Source organism: Rosa chinensis, chromosome 1, assembly GCF_002994745.2.
Source record: "Rosa chinensis cultivar Old Blush chromosome 1, RchiOBHm-V2, whole genome shotgun sequence".
NCBI classification, from domain to species: domain Eukaryota; kingdom Viridiplantae; phylum Streptophyta; class Magnoliopsida; order Rosales; family Rosaceae; genus Rosa; species Rosa chinensis.
This window is the reverse complement of record NC_037088.1, coordinates 18,430,362-18,449,933: the sequence shown is the minus strand read 5'-3', so window position 1 is coordinate 18,449,933 and position 19,572 is coordinate 18,430,362.

The following is a 19,572-nucleotide window of genomic DNA, read 5'->3' as shown; positions in this document are numbered from 1 at the left end:
CTGACATTCATTGTTCTTCCAACAGTTGATGTCGCCTTGTGGTTTACATCTTTAACTCAATGCTTCACCCGGGCCAGCTGATCCGCCTTAAGTTGCCATTTCGCCAATATGTCATGTCCTCCAAGAGCAGCAAGGGCAGCAACATATGCTGCTGCTGTACTTCTCCTCATTTTGTCATCTCCATTGTCATGTCTGTCCTTAACACCCTCAAATCCGCTAGTGCTAACCTTAGCTTCATTAAGCTTCTGAGCCTTGTGTGCCTCTGCAGCCTGCACTCTTCCCTAGCTTTCTTGTTGAGTATCATAATTTCTTGCTTCACATCAGATGTAGAAACAGTGTGGTGTCTCGATTTTTCACAATCAACCCGCTCCTTCGACTGTCCAATCAAATTGCATATGATCCCCTTCATTCTCTCCCCCACACACATTGACAAGCATCTCTCCATATCTTTGTCTACACCAATTCACAAACCACACCACCACACCACCAACCCCCCCCCCCCCCCCCCCGGTTTTCTTGAAGCACAAGTTTTCGAGATGCTTGCTGCTTCTTGGGCCTCGAAAGCAACAGCATGCGCTCTTGCTCTTCCACAAGATTGACTCCACTTACAGAAACGACATCGCAGAGTTTCTCAATGCCTTCTTGATCTGTGTCGACCTCATCATCAGCTACCTTTTGCTTCTTACTTGGTGGCGGTGAAGCACGACGCTTGTTAGGGTTTTTGACAGGAGGAAACAGAGGGTTTGGGAAGAACGGTGAAAACCCCATTGATGAAGACGGCCCAAGATTTCTATAGGAAGTTGAGGTTCTAGTTAAACTCACCCAAAGCACAGAGGCAAAGCCAAAAACAAGTCTCAAGTCCGAATAGAACAAGAGAAAAGGTTTCATATACAGGTTGAAAAAGGCTGGAGCTCTATTTATTGAGAGCTTCTATTCATATCTCCAAAATTAGTATTTAGACCTCGCCACTTAATAGACCTCCAACTTACTTTTACAAATAACCAATATGCTATCTACACCTCCCTAATTTTCCCATAATACTCATCATCTAATAATATCAATAATTTTTTTTTAGAGTGTTCTGTTCATATACCTCCAAAATCGGTAGTTAGACCTCTATCAATTTTTGAACATTTCACAATATTATTTTACTCTTGTTATAACTAAGCTGAAAAAAAAAAATCAATTTATAGCTCTCTCCCTCTCCCTCCTCCCTTGCTTATTGTTGTATTTTGTAGGCATATGCATCTTTAGAGACCAAGAGCAGTTCATTTCTTCAACTTCCTAAGATTCCCTCGTTTCATATATTTGCTCAAACAGTATGCTCCAATGGATGAGTATGATTTAAAGAGAAAGTGGTCTGTTGGTGTTTTAGTTAGAGAATATTGCATATCCGAAATTGACTTGAGGAACTGCAAAGTAAGGAACTAGTCTATTGATTTCTCCGCTGCTTGGTAAGGATGAAGACCATAACAAAAAAAAAAAAAGGGAAAAAATGGCATGAGTGTAAAAGTAAAAATGGATTGGAATGGTCTACTCATTTCATTTCATAGTCCCTTTATATAGGGAAGAAATTACAACGGAAATATTGATTACAATGATGATATTAAATGCTGATTTGACAGGACCCGCCCCGGATTCCACCCTGGAACCCGAGGTGGCCCTGCGGGGTCCACCTTAGTGATAACTCTACCGAGAACTGGTCGAGTCACCCCTAAAGTGGACTACCCAAAACAGTAACCCACAATAGATCAGAGCCAAACAAAGAAGTGCGGAAGCTATTCGTCAACTATGCCTCGAACCACGTACGCCCGACCTCAACTAATAACGCCTGCAAACTGGGCATTTGAAAACGAAGGGCCCAGGGGAAAGTACATAAAAACGTTAGCGTGAGTGGACAAAAATAAACAAATATAAACCAAATGGATTTTATACTTTCCCACATTTATTTCTTTTAGAAATTCCCGATGCATGCAATGATTAACGAAAACAAAACAAGAGAAATTCCACTCATAAAAACCGACTAGCCCCGCTAGTCCCATATGATTTAAAAGAAAAAGTTGGAACTTCGATACTCAAGGAAAACAAGACCAGCCCCGCTGGTTAAATGAAAATCGAGCTAGCCCCGCTAGCTAAGAACAACAATCAAAGAACATAGGGGAAATGGGTTCACCATACGGGAATGGAGCCCCTCAGGCTCTACCTACCCTCGACTGCCATTCGCACATAGATTGTGCGAGGAGGAGAACTAATAACCTCAACTACCATTCGCACATAGATTGTGCGAGGAGGAGAATATAACCTCGACTACCACCCACGTGAGGAGGAGAAAGCTACCTCACTGCCACCCACAAACACAAAGTAAGTGAGGAGGAGACCTAAACACATGACCCGCGTATGGTGAAAAAGAAGATAGTCGAAAGCCAAGCAAAACTGTATAATTTCCCCACTTATTTCACAAAGTAAAAAATCCAAATGTATAAAGACGTGACCCCGCACGCCAAGCTCAACTCAGGTTCAAATATAAGTAAGGTATAAATAAGTATAAAATTATACTTCCTCGAAACTCATTAATAATCTCAAATCGTCGAGTAGAAATAAATAAATAGTATAAATTGATCCGCATGAGTCAAAGTCCTCAAATCGAGCATAACGAAATTTAATTCAAATGTTCAAACCAATAAATCAATCATAAACCAAACAAATAAAATGCTCGATAAATAAGTTGATAAATCAATATCTTAAAACATGCGGAATTTAATTTGCATGCATCAATTAAAATCAAAGGTCCACTCACAGTACTATTGGGTGACCACACAAACGAGTTCCTTTATCTAGCCGTAGCTCGCAACATTGCCCTGTACACAATTAAATTTCCGTAAACGGCAATTCGATAAAATAATTACGAACCTAAACGAAACCTGAAAATCTCTATCTCCAATACTTCTCAAATTCACCCCAAATCTCTTCCACAATTCCAATTCCTCAATTTACATATTCCAATAATGAAAACGAGGGAAATCCGACGGCCGGATGTCCCATGATTCCACCACAAAACTCCAAACTTCGAAAATTCACAAACAATTCCAAACTCCTCCAAAATTCACCAAACTTCACATATATGCCCTATGATAATTATAGAATTTAACTAGCCAGAAAATGAAATTAAAAAGCTTCCCTAGCCGCCGCTACCGCCGCCCACAGTGGCGGCACCGCCGCCACCGCCACCAGCTCCGATGGCCACCAAACTTTGGCAGCAGCACCTACTCAACACACTGGTTCAACTTCTCAACTACAACATTCCCAAATAACAACTAGAAACAGTCGAAATCAATCCAAGAACACAAACCCAGAAAATTTCAAGAACCCTAATTCGATCCGGCCTCTACACTTCAAATCGCGTTACAAGACCATAGGGGAAATGATCAGTGGTAAAAACCAAACCTTCGACGAAGAAATGGGGACCGGAGGTGGCCGGAGTCGCCGGGAATCGGCAAAAGTCCCAAACTGCAGCCGGAGTGGTTTAGGCTTCGATCCGTGGTTTTCCAGCCAAATCGTGGAAAACCAAGGCTGCTGGGGTGCTCGGAGGGAGGAAGCGCTCCTCTGGTGACCGGTGGCACGCCGGTTGGTGGCCGGAATCGCCGGAAATCGGAGGGAGGAAGGAAAGGGTCGAACCGGAGAAGAGAGAGCTCGGGGGGGGGGAGGAGAGAGAAAGGGGAAGGGTGGGTTTCCGGAAATGGAAACCTACCCTAGGTAACTTTCTATTTTAAACAAAAATTACCATGAACAGTAACTTCACATTTTTGGCCATAACTCTCGCATACTAAGTCCGATTTTTACGCACCACATATGCACGCGCTCGGTTTAACGTCCTCTACAACTTCCATGAAGAACCTTTCCTCAAATTTTGACCCGAACAAAAGGTCAACTTTTAGGGCCACAAAAAGTACTAAACCGAAAGTAAAAGTGAAAGTAAAGGCTGTTTACCGTCCAAATGACTAGTAAACCGGTAAATTCAGGTTCGGGACGTTACAATCTCCCCTCCTTAAAAAAAATTTCGCCCTCGAAATTAACACGGACAAGTAACAACTATACACGTCCCCGAATGTCACTTACATAGCCGATCACGTCATGTAACACATCTTTCGAAACTCATTTCATCGTCAGAACAAATATCTCAATAACTTAACTATTACCACCAGTAATGGCACCAAAATAGTAAGATTACTCAATTCCTCCAAAGCAATCCTCTACACGTATTAAACTCAAACAACAACCAGTTTTCTAGGACGACAAAACACCATTCACCAGGGTATCCATGATGGAGAACAAATAGCACTCGTCCAATATCTTGTATCAAACCACACAACACACGGATCAGAAAGTGGTCCCGCCACGTAACAATCCAATTTCCGAAGCAATTATAGTACGCAGAGACAACCCAAAAATATTGTCACTCATCACAGACACTCAAACACAAACTCGAACTCTGGTTTCCGCACCCTAATCCATGCCCCAACAAAATTGTTGACATCGAGGAAAAGACAACCATAACATTTTCCTCAAATCACATTTCGTAGCACAACTCGAAACTGTAGAGTAGTTTTACTCTACCATCACCGGGGATAGGCGCAAGGTAATTACCAATCGAATACGCAAAGAAAACCCTAGGAGGTCGGCGTACAAGAGGCATAGCACCAGAAGAGAACCAACTAACTTTGTACCTTACACACTTGATGAATACCACAGCACCGAAGAGTACACGATGGGGAACCGCTGCAGTCGGGCCATCACTCGAGAGGTACTAGGCAACACCAAGCATATAAGGTAACAGAATAGAAACGAGTCTACAGAACCTAACAACCTAATGCTCTGATACCAACTGACAGGACCCGCCCCGGATTCCACCCTGGAACCCGAGGTGGCCCTGCGGGGTCCACCTTAGTGATAACTCTACCGAGAACTGGTCGAGTCACCCCTAAAGTGGACTACCCAAAACAGTAACCCACAATAGATCAGAGCCAAACAAAGAAGTGCGGAAGCTATTCGTCAACTATGCCTCGAACCACGTACGCCCGACCTCAACTAATAACGCCTGCAAACTGGGCATTTGAAAACGAAGGGCCCAGGGGAAAGTACATAAAAACGTTAGCGTGAGTGGACAAAAATAAACAAATATAAACCAAATGGATTTTATACTTTCCCACATTTATTTCTTTTAGAAATTCCCGATGCATGCAATGATTAACGAAAACAAAACAAGAGAAATTCCACTCATAAAAACCGACTAGCCCCGCTAGTCCCATATGATTTAAAAGAAAAAGTTGGAACTTCGATACTCAAGGAAAACAAGACCAGCCCCGCTGGTTAAATGAAAATCGAGCTAGCCCCGCTAGCTAAGAACAACAATCAAAGAACATAGGGGAAATGGGTTCACCATACGGGAATGGAGCCCCTCAGGCTCTACCTACCCTCGACTGCCATTCGCACATAGATTGTGCGAGGAGGAGAACTAATAACCTCAACTACCATTCGCACATAGATTGTGCGAGGAGGAGAATATAACCTCGACTACCACCCACGTGAGGAGGAGAAAGCTACCTCACTGCCACCCACAAACACAAAGTAAGTGAGGAGGAGACCTAAACACATGACCCGCGTATGGTGAAAAAGAAGATAGTCGAAAGCCAAGCAAAACTGTATAATTTCCCCACTTATTTCACAAAGTAAAAAATCCAAATGTATAAAGACGTGACCCCGCACGCCAAGCTCAACTCAGGTTCAAATATAAGTAAGGTATAAATAAGTATAAAATTATACTTCCTCGAAACTCATTAATAATCTCAAATCGTCGAGTAGAAATAAATAAATAGTATAAATTGATCCGCATGAGTCAAAGTCCTCAAATCGAGCATAACGAAATTTAATTCAAATGTTCAAACCAATAAATCAATCATAAACCAAACAAAATAAAATGCTCGATAAATAAGTTGATAAATCAATATCTTAAAACATGCGGAATTTAATTTGCATGCATCAATTAAAATCAAAGGTCCACTCACAGTACTATTGGGTGACCACACAAACGAGTTCCTTTATCTAGCCGTAGCTCGCAACATTGCCCTGTACACAATTAAATTTCCGTAAACGGCAATTCGATAAAATAATTACGAACCTAAACGAAACCTGAAAATCTCTATCTCCAATACTTCTCAAATTCACCCCAAATCTCTTCCACAATTCCAATTCCTCAATTTACATATTCCAATAATGAAAACGAGGGAAATCCGACGGCCGGATGTCCCATGATTCCACCACAAAACTCCAAACTTCGAAAATTCACAAACAATTCCAAACTCCTCCAAAATTCACCAAACTTCACATATATGCCCTATGATAATTATAGAATTTAACTAGCCAGAAAATGAAATTAAAAAGCTTCCCTAGCCGCCGCTACCGCCGCCCACAGTGGCGGCACCGCCGCCACCGCCACCAGCTCCGATGGCCACCAAACTTTGGCAGCAGCACCTACTCAACACACTGGTTCAACTTCTCAACTACAACATTCCCAAATAACAACTAGAAACAGTCGAAATCAATCCAAGAACACAAACCCAGAAAATTTCAAGAACCCTAATTCGATCCGGCCTCTACACTTCAAATCGCGTTACAAGACCATAGGGGAAATGATCAGTGGTAAAAACCAAACCTTCGACGAAGAAATGGGGACCGGAGGTGGCCGGAGTCGCCGGGAATCGGCAAAAGTCCCAAACTGCAGCCGGAGTGGTTTAGGCTTCGATCCGTGGTTTTCCAGCCAAATCGTGGAAAACCAAGGCTGCTGGGGTGCTCGGAGGGAGGAAGCGCTCCTCTGGTGACCGGTGGCACGCCGGTTGGTGGCCGGAATCGCCGGAAATCGGAGGGAGGAAGGAAAGGGTCGAACCGGAGAAGAGAGAGCTCGGGGGGGGGGAGGAGAGAGAAAGGGGAAGGGTGGGTTTCCGGAAATGGAAACCTACCCTAGGTAACTTTCTATTTTAAACAAAAATTACCATGAACAGTAACTTCACATTTTTGGCCATAACTCTCGCATACTAAGTCCGATTTTTACGCACCACATATGCACGCGCTCGGTTTAACGTCCTCTACAACTTCCATGAAGAACCTTTCCTCAAATTTTGACCCGAACAAAAGGTCAACTTTTAGGGCCACAAAAAGTACTAAACCGAAAGTAAAAGTGAAAGTAAAGGCTGTTTACCGTCCAAATGACTAGTAAACCGGTAAATTCAGGTTCGGGACGTTACAATCTCCCCTCCTTAAAAAAAATTTCGCCCTCGAAATTAACACGGACAAGTAACAACTATACACGTCCCCGAATGTCACTTACATAGCCGATCACGTCATGTAACACATCTTTCGAAACTCATTTCATCGTCAGAACAAATATCTCAATAACTTAACTATTACCACCAGTAATGGCACCAAAATAGTAAGATTACTCAATTCCTCCAAAGCAATCCTCTACACGTATTAAACTCAAACAACAACCAGTTTTCTAGGACGACAAAACACCATTCACCAGGGTATCCATGATGGAGAACAAATAGCACTCGTCCAATATCTTGTATCAAACCACACAACACACGGATCAGAAAGTGGTCCCGCCACGTAACAATCCAATTTCCGAAGCAATTATAGTACGCAGAGACAACCCAAAAATATTGTCACTCATCACAGACACTCAAACACAAACTCGAACTCTGGTTTCCGCACCCTAATCCATGCCCCAACAAAATTGTTGACATCGAGGAAAAGACAACCATAACATTTTCCTCAAATCACATTTCGTAGCACAACTCGAAACTGTAGAGTAGTTTTACTCTACCATCACCGGGGATAGGCGCAAGGTAATTACCAATCGAATACGCAAAGAAAACCCTAGGAGGTCGGCGTACAAGAGGCATAGCACCAGAAGAGAACCAACTAACTTTGTACCTTACACACTTGATGAATACCACAGCACCGAAGAGTACACGATGGGGAACCGCTGCAGTCGGGCCATCACTCGAGAGGTACTAGGCAACACCAAGCATATAAGGTAACAGAATAGAAACGAGTCTACAGAACCTAACAACCTAATGCTCTGATACCAACTGACAGGACCCGCCCCGGATTCCACCCTGGAACCCGAGGTGGCCCTGCGGGGTCCACCTTAGTGATAACTCTACCGAGAACTGGTCGAGTCACCCCTAAAGTGGACTACCCAAAACAGTAACCCACAATAGATCAGAGCCAAACAAAGAAGTGCGGAAGCTATTCGTCAACTATGCCTCGAACCACGTACGCCCGACCTCAACTAATAACGCCTGCAAACTGGGCATTTGAAAACGAAGGGCCCAGGGGAAAGTACATAAAAACGTTAGCGTGAGTGGACAAAAATAAACAAATATAAACCAAATGGATTTTATACTTTCCCACATTTATTTCTTTTAGAAATTCCCGATGCATGCAATGATTAACGAAAACAAAACAAGAGAAATTCCACTCATAAAAACCGACTAGCCCCGCTAGTCCCATATGATTTAAAAGAAAAAGTTGGAACTTCGATACTCAAGGAAAACAAGACCAGCCCCGCTGGTTAAATGAAAATCGAGCTAGCCCCGCTAGCTAAGAACAACAATCAAAGAACATAGGGGAAATGGGTTCACCATACGGGAATGGAGCCCCTCAGGCTCTACCTACCCTCGACTGCCATTCGCACATAGATTGTGCGAGGAGGAGAACTAATAACCTCAACTACCATTCGCACATAGATTGTGCGAGGAGGAGAATATAACCTCGACTACCACCCACGTGAGGAGGAGAAAGCTACCTCACTGCCACCCACAAACACAAAGTAAGTGAGGAGGAGACCTAAACACATGACCCGCGTATGGTGAAAAAGAAGATAGTCGAAAGCCAAGCAAAACTGTATAATTTCCCCACTTATTTCACAAAGTAAAAAATCCAAATGTATAAAGACGTGACCCCGCACGCCAAGCTCAACTCAGGTTCAAATATAAGTAAGGTATAAATAAGTATAAAATTATACTTCCTCGAAACTCATTAATAATCTCAAATCGTCGAGTAGAAATAAATAAATAGTATAAATTGATCCGCATGAGTCAAAGTCCTCAAATCGAGCATAACGAAATTTAATTCAAATGTTCAAACCAATAAATCAATCATAAACCAAACAAAATAAAATGCTCGATAAATAAGTTGATAAATCAATATCTTAAAACATGCGGAATTTAATTTGCATGCATCAATTAAAATCAAAGGTCCACTCACAGTACTATTGGGTGACCACACAAACGAGTTCCTTTATCTAGCCGTAGCTCGCAACATTGCCCTGTACACAATTAAATTTCCGTAAACGGCAATTCGATAAAATAATTACGAACCTAAACGAAACCTGAAAATCTCTATCTCCAATACTTCTCAAATTCACCCCAAATCTCTTCCACAATTCCAATTCCTCAATTTACATATTCCAATAATGAAAACGAGGGAAATCCGACGGCCGGATGTCCCATGATTCCACCACAAAACTCCAAACTTCGAAAATTCACAAACAATTCCAAACTCCTCCAAAATTCACCAAACTTCACATATATGCCCTATGATAATTATAGAATTTAACTAGCCAGAAAATGAAATTAAAAAGCTTCCCTAGCCGCCGCTACCGCCGCCCACAGTGGCGGCACCGCCGCCACCGCCACCAGCTCCGATGGCCACCAAACTTTGGCAGCAGCACCTACTCAACACACTGGTTCAACTTCTCAACTACAACATTCCCAAATAACAACTAGAAACAGTCGAAATCAATCCAAGAACACAAACCCAGAAAATTTCAAGAACCCTAATTCGATCCGGCCTCTACACTTCAAATCGCGTTACAAGACCATAGGGGAAATGATCAGTGGTAAAAACCAAACCTTCGACGAAGAAATGGGGACCGGAGGTGGCCGGAGTCGCCGGGAATCGGCAAAAGTCCCAAACTGCAGCCGGAGTGGTTTAGGCTTCGATCCGTGGTTTTCCAGCCAAATCGTGGAAAACCAAGGCTGCTGGGGTGCTCGGAGGGAGGAAGCGCTCCTCTGGTGACCGGTGGCACGCCGGTTGGTGGCCGGAATCGCCGGAAATCGGAGGGAGGAAGGAAAGGGTCGAACCGGAGAAGAGAGAGCTCGGGGGGGGGGGAGGAGAGAGAAAGGGGAAGGGTGGGTTTCCGGAAATGGAAACCTACCCTAGGTAACTTTCTATTTTAAACAAAAATTACCATGAACAGTAACTTCACATTTTTGGCCATAACTCTCGCATACTAAGTCCGATTTTTACGCACCACATATGCACGCGCTCGGTTTAACGTCCTCTACAACTTCCATGAAGAACCTTTCCTCAAATTTTGACCCGAACAAAAGGTCAACTTTTAGGGCCACAAAAAGTACTAAACCGAAAGTAAAAGTGAAAGTAAAGGCTGTTTACCGTCCAAATGACTAGTAAACCGGTAAATTCAGGTTCGGGACGTTACATGATTGATCTATCTTTTATGCTGATTGATTGGTAATCACTAATTCCTTGATTCCCTCTTCGTCAGTTACTTTGACGAAGGCACATAATGTGTTTTTCCTTTAACACTCCCCCTTGTGCCAAGTCAAAGACGAAATGGTGCATAAGTTGTTGCCTCACTAAAAACCTTGCCAAGTAACAATAAAAACCCTGTGGGACAAAAAATAAAACTTGGTCGAAGGAAAAGAGCACAACGCACCTTCTACATTTGAGAATGACATGTGTGCGTTAGACTCCCCCTGACGTCTACACCTCCCCCTGATCTTTACATTAATCAAGGGAGCTTGGAAAGTCTTTGCATTCCTATGCTTTTCACATGTTTCTCAAATATGGCCTTAGGCAATGATTTGGTGAACAAATCTGCCACATTCTCCTCAGATCTTACTTGATTCACTTGAATCTTGAGGAGGGCCTGTTGTTGTTGATTGTAGAAAAACTTTGGCGATATGTGTTTTGTATTATCACCCTTGATATATCATATCTTCATTTGTTCGATGAAAGCTGCATTATCTTCATAAATGAAAGTAGGCTCTTCAGTGGTAGAACTCAAACCACTAGTCCCTCGAATATGTGTGATGATAGCTCTTAACCATTCACACTCACGAACCGCCTCATGTAGGGCGATGATCTCTGAGTGATTCGAGGAGGTAGCCACAAGGGTTTGCTTGGTTGATCTCCAAGATATCGCCGTGTTCCCAATGGTAAATACATAACCAGTTTGGGAACGACCTTTATGTGGGTCAGAGAGATACCCAGCATCAGCAAAACCAATCAAAACATCATTTGGCGTTTCGGTGTAGTGTGTGGCACTTTCACCATGAATATTTCCTTCAGGGATTGCAGTTCCATCTGCGGTCCCTCTTGTCTCTCTGTAGGGAAAGAACAGTCCCAAGTTAATGGTTCCTTTTAGGTATCTTAAAATGTTCTTGATACCATTCCAGTGATGCTGCGTTGGCGCTGAGCTAAATCTAGCTAACAAGTTCACTAAGAATGCAATGTCTGGTCGAGTACATTGGGCTAAGTACAATAATGCGCCTATTGCACTTAGATTGAGAATTTCAGCTCCCAACACCTCTTCGTCATCTTCCTTTGGATGAAATAGATCTTTCCTTGCATTCAAACTTCGACCGATCATAGGAGTACTAGCAGGATGCGCTTTGTCCATGTTAAATCGCCTGAGCATCTTTTGGACATGCGCAGACTGGTGGATTAGTATTCCACAAACTCGGTGTTCTAGTTCATGGCCTAGACAGAATCGAGTTTTCCCAAGATCCTTCATCTCAAATTCGGATTTCAAGTAGCTCGTGGTTTCTCTTATTTCATCAAGAGTACCTATTATGTTCATATCATCGACTTATACTGTTACAATTGCAAATCCGGAACTTGTTTTCTTTATGAATACGCAGGGACATAGTTCATCGTTCTTATATCCCTTCCCAATCAAGTAGTCACTTAGACGGGTATACCACATCCGCCCAGATTGTTTAAATCCGTAAAGTGAGCGTTTCAACCTAATTGCAAACGCACTCCGTGGTTTAGAGTCACTTGACTTGGGTAATGTAAGGCCATCAGGCACTTTCATATATATATATATATATATATATATATATATATATATATATATCTCTGAATCTAGATCCCCATAGAGATATGCAATTACCACATCCATGAGCTGCATATCCAGTCCTTCAGAAACTACTAGGCTAACCAAGTAGCGGAACATTATAACGTCAATTACGGGAGAGTATGTCTCCTCGTAGTCAATTCCAGGGCGTTGGGAGAAACCTTGTGCCACAAGACGAGCCTTGTACCTCAGGACTTCATTCTTCTCATTACGCTTTCTAACAAAGACCCATTTATGTCCTACAGGCTTTACACTTGGTGGGGTTAGCACTACCGGAACAAATACCTGTCTCTTTGTCAGAGAATCTAATTCTGCCTGGATTGCTTCTTTCCATTTAGGCCAATCTGCTCTTTGTTGACATTCTGCAATAGAGCGTGGTTCGATATCATCGTGCTCTATGATTTCTTGAGCAACAGTGTATGCAAATACATCATCAATGTGTATGGAAGATCTTTCTATCAACTTATACGCATTCTCATAATCCATTGAGATTTCTTTGTTCTCTGGAATCATTTCAAACATCGGAGCGTCCTCCAGTATTGATTCATGGACATAACTATAATCAGAGACAATCTCATGAGAGGGATTCTCTACATTGATGATTAATGGATCGGTTTGTGCCTTACTCACCCTCATCTTCCTTGGGTGAGTGTCAATCGAACCCAGTGGCCTCCCCCTCTTCCTTTGAGGAGCCACGGCCTCAACCATACCTCCACTAAGTGTGGTTGGAGTGCCTCTATCTGCGGCACCGTGCCCCTAGTTGGGGACTTCTAACCTTGCAGGCACATTTGCAGCTGGTATATGTGATCTCGTCACTTTTGCGATATCAGTAAACGCATCAGGCATCGAATCTGCTACGTTATGAAGATCGATTATTCTTTTCACTTCACTTTCACATTGTGAAGTGCGGGGATCAAAATGAGACAGAGTGGGAACAAACCACGAGAATTCCTGTCGTTCCCTTGGAAAATCCTTTTTCCTATCTCCCCCTAACGACGGGAAGACTGTCTCATCAAAGTGACAATCCGCAAATCTAGCGGTAAAGAGATCGCCTGTCAAGGGTTCCAAATAGCGGATAATCGTTGGAGATTCGTATCCAACATATACACTACTAGCAAAACCGGTTACTCACACAGATTTATATCTGTGTGCAATAATGCTATTTCACACGGATGTCAGTAGGTAAAAGGTTGTACCTATGGTGCAAGCACGAAATATTTTTCGGTTGCCTTCGGAGGGGGCGCTAATGCTCTATTCACACGGTTTTTAGAGTCCGTGTGAAAATTCTTGTGGGTCCCACTTGTCTTCTAACAAGCATTGTAAAAATTTTATGTATCCATATGAGATGAAAATAATATTTAATACATCAGTCAGTGTGAAATACCTTATTAACTCACACAGATGTCTGTGTGAAAAGAGTAGTGATATTAAAAAAAATATATTATTATTTTGCTAATTTTATTATTCCAATAATCAGAATTCAAACAGTAACACAGAATGAACTCACAATTGATATTGGTACCCAGAACTAACTAGAAAAGAAAAATATCATTTCAAATGACTTCAAGTTACATCATAAACTAACTTTATACAAAAAGATTACATTGGCAACAAGATGAAGTTCTAAACCCTTGATCACCTCCAGTTGTACCCTTCCATAGTTGCCGTTGACAGTCCCAATCTGTTGGATTTATCCCATACTCCTAATGAAGAAAACAGTCACAGTACTTGTAAATAATAAGTAATGTACCTAATTCATATGACAACTACTAGGGTTGGCCATTATGCCAAGATAACTACCATTAAACTCCACTTCAAGAGCAGACATGAACCACAATAAAGCCATATCTACTAAAGATGTGTTCTTACCATCCAACCAAGTACCAATTGGCAAAGCCAGCCCCGATTGCCCATTGATTACAACTCGGTGTTTAGCCAATTATTCCATCTGCATATAGTGAATCTACACTTCACCAACAAGTCAAAAAGAAGAGAATAAGAATAGAAATTGATTGATCAATCAAATTCATACAAAAGACAGAAAGAAAGAAAGCAATTAGATAATCTGAGGTTCAAAACCATTTAGAATCAAAACCAACCTTTTTAGAAGCAAAACCTACACATTTATAGGTTCAAAAACAGAAATAAAAAATACAAATAGAACACAGAACCCAGAATTTCTTTGTGAAACCTTCTTCAATCTCAGCCTGGTGAAACAAAACCCACAACCCAGAATTTCTTAAAATAACCAGACTCACTGAAACAACCTAAACTGAAAATTAACAATAACCCACAACCCAAATATTATTCTATGTTGCACTACTCAATTTATCTTGCTACCCAAACTTGAATACAAGCGTCGGGTATCTACACATATAAGAAATTATGCATGAATATATATATATATATATAAGCCATTCGATTTACCATCTATTTTTAAGTCATTCAACTACTGGAAACAGAAAAGAACTAAGCATTAACAACCAATTTTAATTTCTACAATAAAGAAGAAGTTCGCTCTCTCTGTGCGTTCGCCGGGGTTGAGGGAGTTATGGTGGTGGTCCTGGACCAATTGGTTTTCCTCTTGCAGGAATCTCTCTCTCTCAGACTCCCTCTCTCTCAGACTCTCTCTCTTCGATTTATTTTCTCTCTCCTCCCCCTCATCGATCTCTCCCTCCCTCCCTCCTACCTCCGGCCGATGATATGTTGACCACAGACCCGATCTCTCTCTCTCTCTCTCTCTCTCTCTCTCTCTCTCTCTCTCTCTCTCTCTCTCTCTCTCTCTCTCTCTCTCTCTCTCTCTCTCTCTCTCTCTCTCTCTCTCTCTCTCTCTCTCTCTCTCTCTCTCTCTCTCTCGGCTCAGATGGCACCGGACGACTGCAGAAGCTGCCGCCGTTAGAGAAGAAGATGGACACTGTCACCATGCTCGTGGCGGCGCACCGCTACATTTGATTCCTCCAGCCTCAGGTCGCCGCGGTCCGTGCCATGCCCATCGTCGCCTCCCATTCCGTGCCCGTCATGAAACAGCGTCGAGACGAGAGAACACGCCTGCGAGATCGGCGCAACCTCCACTTCGCCGGTCTCTGATTTCACGGCTGCCTCCAACTCCTTGAATGCCTCTGCAATTTTCCTCAGCGGCTTCTCGTTCGCCATTGCAAACTTTCTCTCTGTAGAAATTTTCTCTCTCTTCTTCTTCTTCTTCTTCTGTGAAATTCTCTCAAGTTCTTTTTTTTTTGGGTACATTTGGCAGAAGACTTATAAGGAAAGAAGAAAGAAGAATGAAAAAAAAAAGAGGCTTTATTGAGTAGTTATACATGTCTATTGCGCGGCAATAATATGATTATTGGGAGACAATAATATGAGTATTGGGGGGCAATAATGTGCATATAAATTGATCAATTATGCCTGTAGTGTATTCATTTTAGTTTTGGGAGTTTATACAATTCACTGGACGACAATAATATGATTTTGGGAGGCAACAATATGATTATTGGGAGGCAATAATATGAGTATTGGGGGGCAATAATATGCATATAAATTAATCAATTGTGCCTGTAGTGTATTCATTTTGGTTTTGAGAGTTTATACAATTTACTGGACGACAATAATATGATTTTGGGAGACAATAATATGATTTTTGGGAGGCAATAATATGAGTATTGGAGGGAAATAATATGATTACTGGGGGGCAATAATATGGTTACTGGGTATTAATAGAGCGCAATAAATTCAGACGCCGGAATCCGTTCACTAGTCCGGTAGCCGGATTCCGGTGACCGGTTGCCGGAGTTGGCGCCCGGCCACTGGTCACCGGAGCACAGCAAGGTGGAAGATGACTTCTCTCTCTAAGTGAGAAAGAAGGAGAGGGCAAAAAAGTCTCAAAAATAAATAAAAAGAATAAAAAAAGAATTAATTGGGTATTAGGGAAATAATCCCTTAAAGTGTTTTGGGTAAATGAGGTTAAAAAACTGTTAGTGGAGCAAGTGGGCAATTTTTAAGCTAAAATTGGGCAAATGATCATTTATATATTTATAGTTTCTCTTTATGACGGTGCTTTGTGGGTTCATATCTTGAATTTATGATTTTAAGCATTTATTACTGTTAGAATTCATCCTCTATATTCGAAGGTAAACAGTTGATTTTCATTATTCATAATTTTTTTTTTTTGAAATAACAGATGGTGCAGCTACCCTCAAGCCTTTATTAATGAAATGGTTGAATACAAAGAGGGGGACATAAAGTCTAAATCCTGAACAATTAGTAACAAGAGATAATAACAAGAAATCCCACTAATCCTATGTATTCAAACATGCACCAACTAGCAAGAATTGACATACCAGATAACTGGGCAACTCCATTTGCTTCACAATAGTGACATACCGGAAAGATAAAGCTCATATAAAGCCATAAAACAATAAAATCTGCTTTCCCACTATGCTGTCGACCAGAACTTCTGACGACACTTTATTTCATCTTGCCACTAGGAGGTTGCGTCCATCTGATAAAGACTTGCCTCCTCTCTAAGGCTGACAAGACACTGAGAGTGCATACCAAGGCAAAAAGCCCAACTCGCCCTACTGGTATAGAGTAGGGATTTATTACTAACACAAAGTAATAAAATAAAAAGGATTAAATACTATTTAATCCTTGAGCTTTTGACCAAAAAACACTTCAGTCCTTGACCTTCTAATTTCATATGTTTAGTCCTTGTACTCTCAAATTTTGGACCAATAGGTCCATTCTGTTACTCTCTGTCTAAAAACTCCGTTAAGTTGCTGACGTGGTAATTTTTCACATCAAAAAGTCCATTATACCCTTAACTCTTTTTTTCTGTGTTTTTTTTTTCTTTCTAATTTTTAATCTTTCTCTCTTTTTTATTTTCTACTTACCCTCTCTCCAAAAAACCCCAACCTCTTCTCTCTCCCGACCACCACCTTCCAACCATCAAAACCCAGAAATTCCGACACCATAGCCGCCGTCAGCAGGGAGGTCTTCACCGACCCTATAACTGACTTGCCGTAATTCCAATTTGGAATTGGAATCAAACAAATGGGTCAGATCAACGGCGCGGATTGAAAACTGTGCCCCTGGTGATTCAATTCTTCTTCATCTTTAGCTTCGAAATTGATTTGGGTGGGTATTTGTAGGCGAGGTCGGCGCCAGAAAGGGTGAGGCAGAGTGGTCGAAGGTGGGGATGGAGAGATCCCCTCGCACTTCAGACCATACTTCTGGTGTTTGCAGTCTTACTGGAAATGGTAACCCTGACAGTGATGATGCAGCTGTAATAGCCTCACAATTTAACCCTACAAAATGTAGTTGTCAGTATAGCATAAGCATGGATAGTTCAGTCCGGGGATTGTAGGGTACACCTAAACAAAAAGGTTAATTTAAATTAGTAATTAATAAAACAAATATTAACAAGTATTTATCTACAAACGTACACAAGAAACAACCATAAAAGGGGGGATTCAACTTTTGGTTTCTAAGTTCCTACTAAATAAAACAAAAAGATAAATATATACATGTGATCGACTTCTTCACACTCAAATCAGAATTTTCAAACCATGTCAACATGCAATGAATTGTTTCAATCCATACAACCTAAAATTGTGCCAACACTAAATATCAGAAATGAATTCGAAGTATAAGTCTGAAGAGATCGAGTACCACTTTAATTCTTCTTTTATCTCCTAAGTTAGGAAAAGTCCGTAACTTAAAATATTTCATATAAAACATCACGTTAATACTGAGGAGCATCCGTCAACATTAAATATGAATCATTAAGTGCAATTAGAATTCTGAATTCAAACATGTATGCATCCATAAGAAGTTACAAATGCACGAACATGTAGCATATAATCTCGACCATTGTGCATAGCCTTTACCACTTCAATTTCTACCCTAAAATGATTAGGTGAATTAGAACACAAATTTGGCTTTATTAACCTGCTAATTAACATCATTATTAAACCAAAATCATATGCTTAAAGATATAAAAGGATGGCACTAAATCAAATTGTAGAGATATCATAAACAACTCAAGATCGAACGTAAAGAAATAAATCTGAAAATTGCTAACATAAACTCATTCTTAACAAAAATCCAACTCCAATGATAAAGCTCATAATCAAAATATGAAATTCAATACTAAAAAGTATGAAAACAGAAATAAGGGCCATGAATTACATTTTTTGATCTTCAAGGAAGCTTGGAGAACGTCAAGAGAACACAGGCCTTGGCCTTCAAGAACACGAACAGCCTTGGAGAAGTCCTAAAGCTCTTCACGACAAGAGGCTTTTTCTGAATTTTGGAGAGGCTTTTGGAGAGAAGAGTGCTAGGCCAATGAACTGAATTTTGTGGGAAGAAGTGATGATTTTGGAGTAGAGAATGGCTGCTATTTATAGTGGAATTATCATCTCTTGTGATGCAATCATGGCCAATCATCTAGAGGTGATTTCTCCTCCAAATTTGCTTGATTTTCTCATGACAAAGTCTTGATTTTTCTGATCTCTTTTCCCCTTAATGACTCTTTGTATATGCCTTGAATGGTGACCAAATACATCCCTTATTCCTCTCCTTTGAATTGCACTAATTTCTTCTTTCAATTGTGCACATAATGAACTCCTATAATCAAGAAAAAATCAGAATCTAATTAGTGTTATAATCAATAGAAAATAAGATAATCAAGAATAAATATTGATTATAAACACTCCCTTTTATCTCCTTGAATTCTTCCTGATTTTTCTTTTAAGTTTTCCTTGAATTCATCACTCAAGAGTTCCTAATTTGATGGACTCCTAAATTCTCTCTTTAAAACAAGAAAATCAACAATAGGAAAGTTCAAATGAAGAAAGTTCCCTAAAACAAAATAGGAAATATTTCCTAAAATGAACGAGGAAAGTTTCTAAAATGCTTTATTCTTCATTTAAGCTTATTTCTGCTCTTTTTCATCTCTTTTCTCCATTTTCGTCCTTGAAGTACCTAAAAACATAAACTATGTCATAATTAGTAATTTTAAGAGAATAACTTAACCAAATGTGAGAAAATACATATTAAAAATGTCACACTTTGTGCTTTTATCAAGTGAAGGAGACCGTCGCGTTTCTCGAGGTGAGATGGGTTGGCTTCTTCTTGATCCAAACTAGTGGGCTTCCATTAGATTATGTCTTGTATGATGTCATTATGTTATCTTTGGTTAATTGGCATGTTACAGGACTAGTGATATCAGGAAAAAACTTGAGCATGCGTACAAGTTGTTTCCAATATCGCAGTTATATCTCTGTTGTTCATCCATTGGATAGCTTGAATTTGAATGCTACAAGATGGAGAGCACAACAATTTTTTAG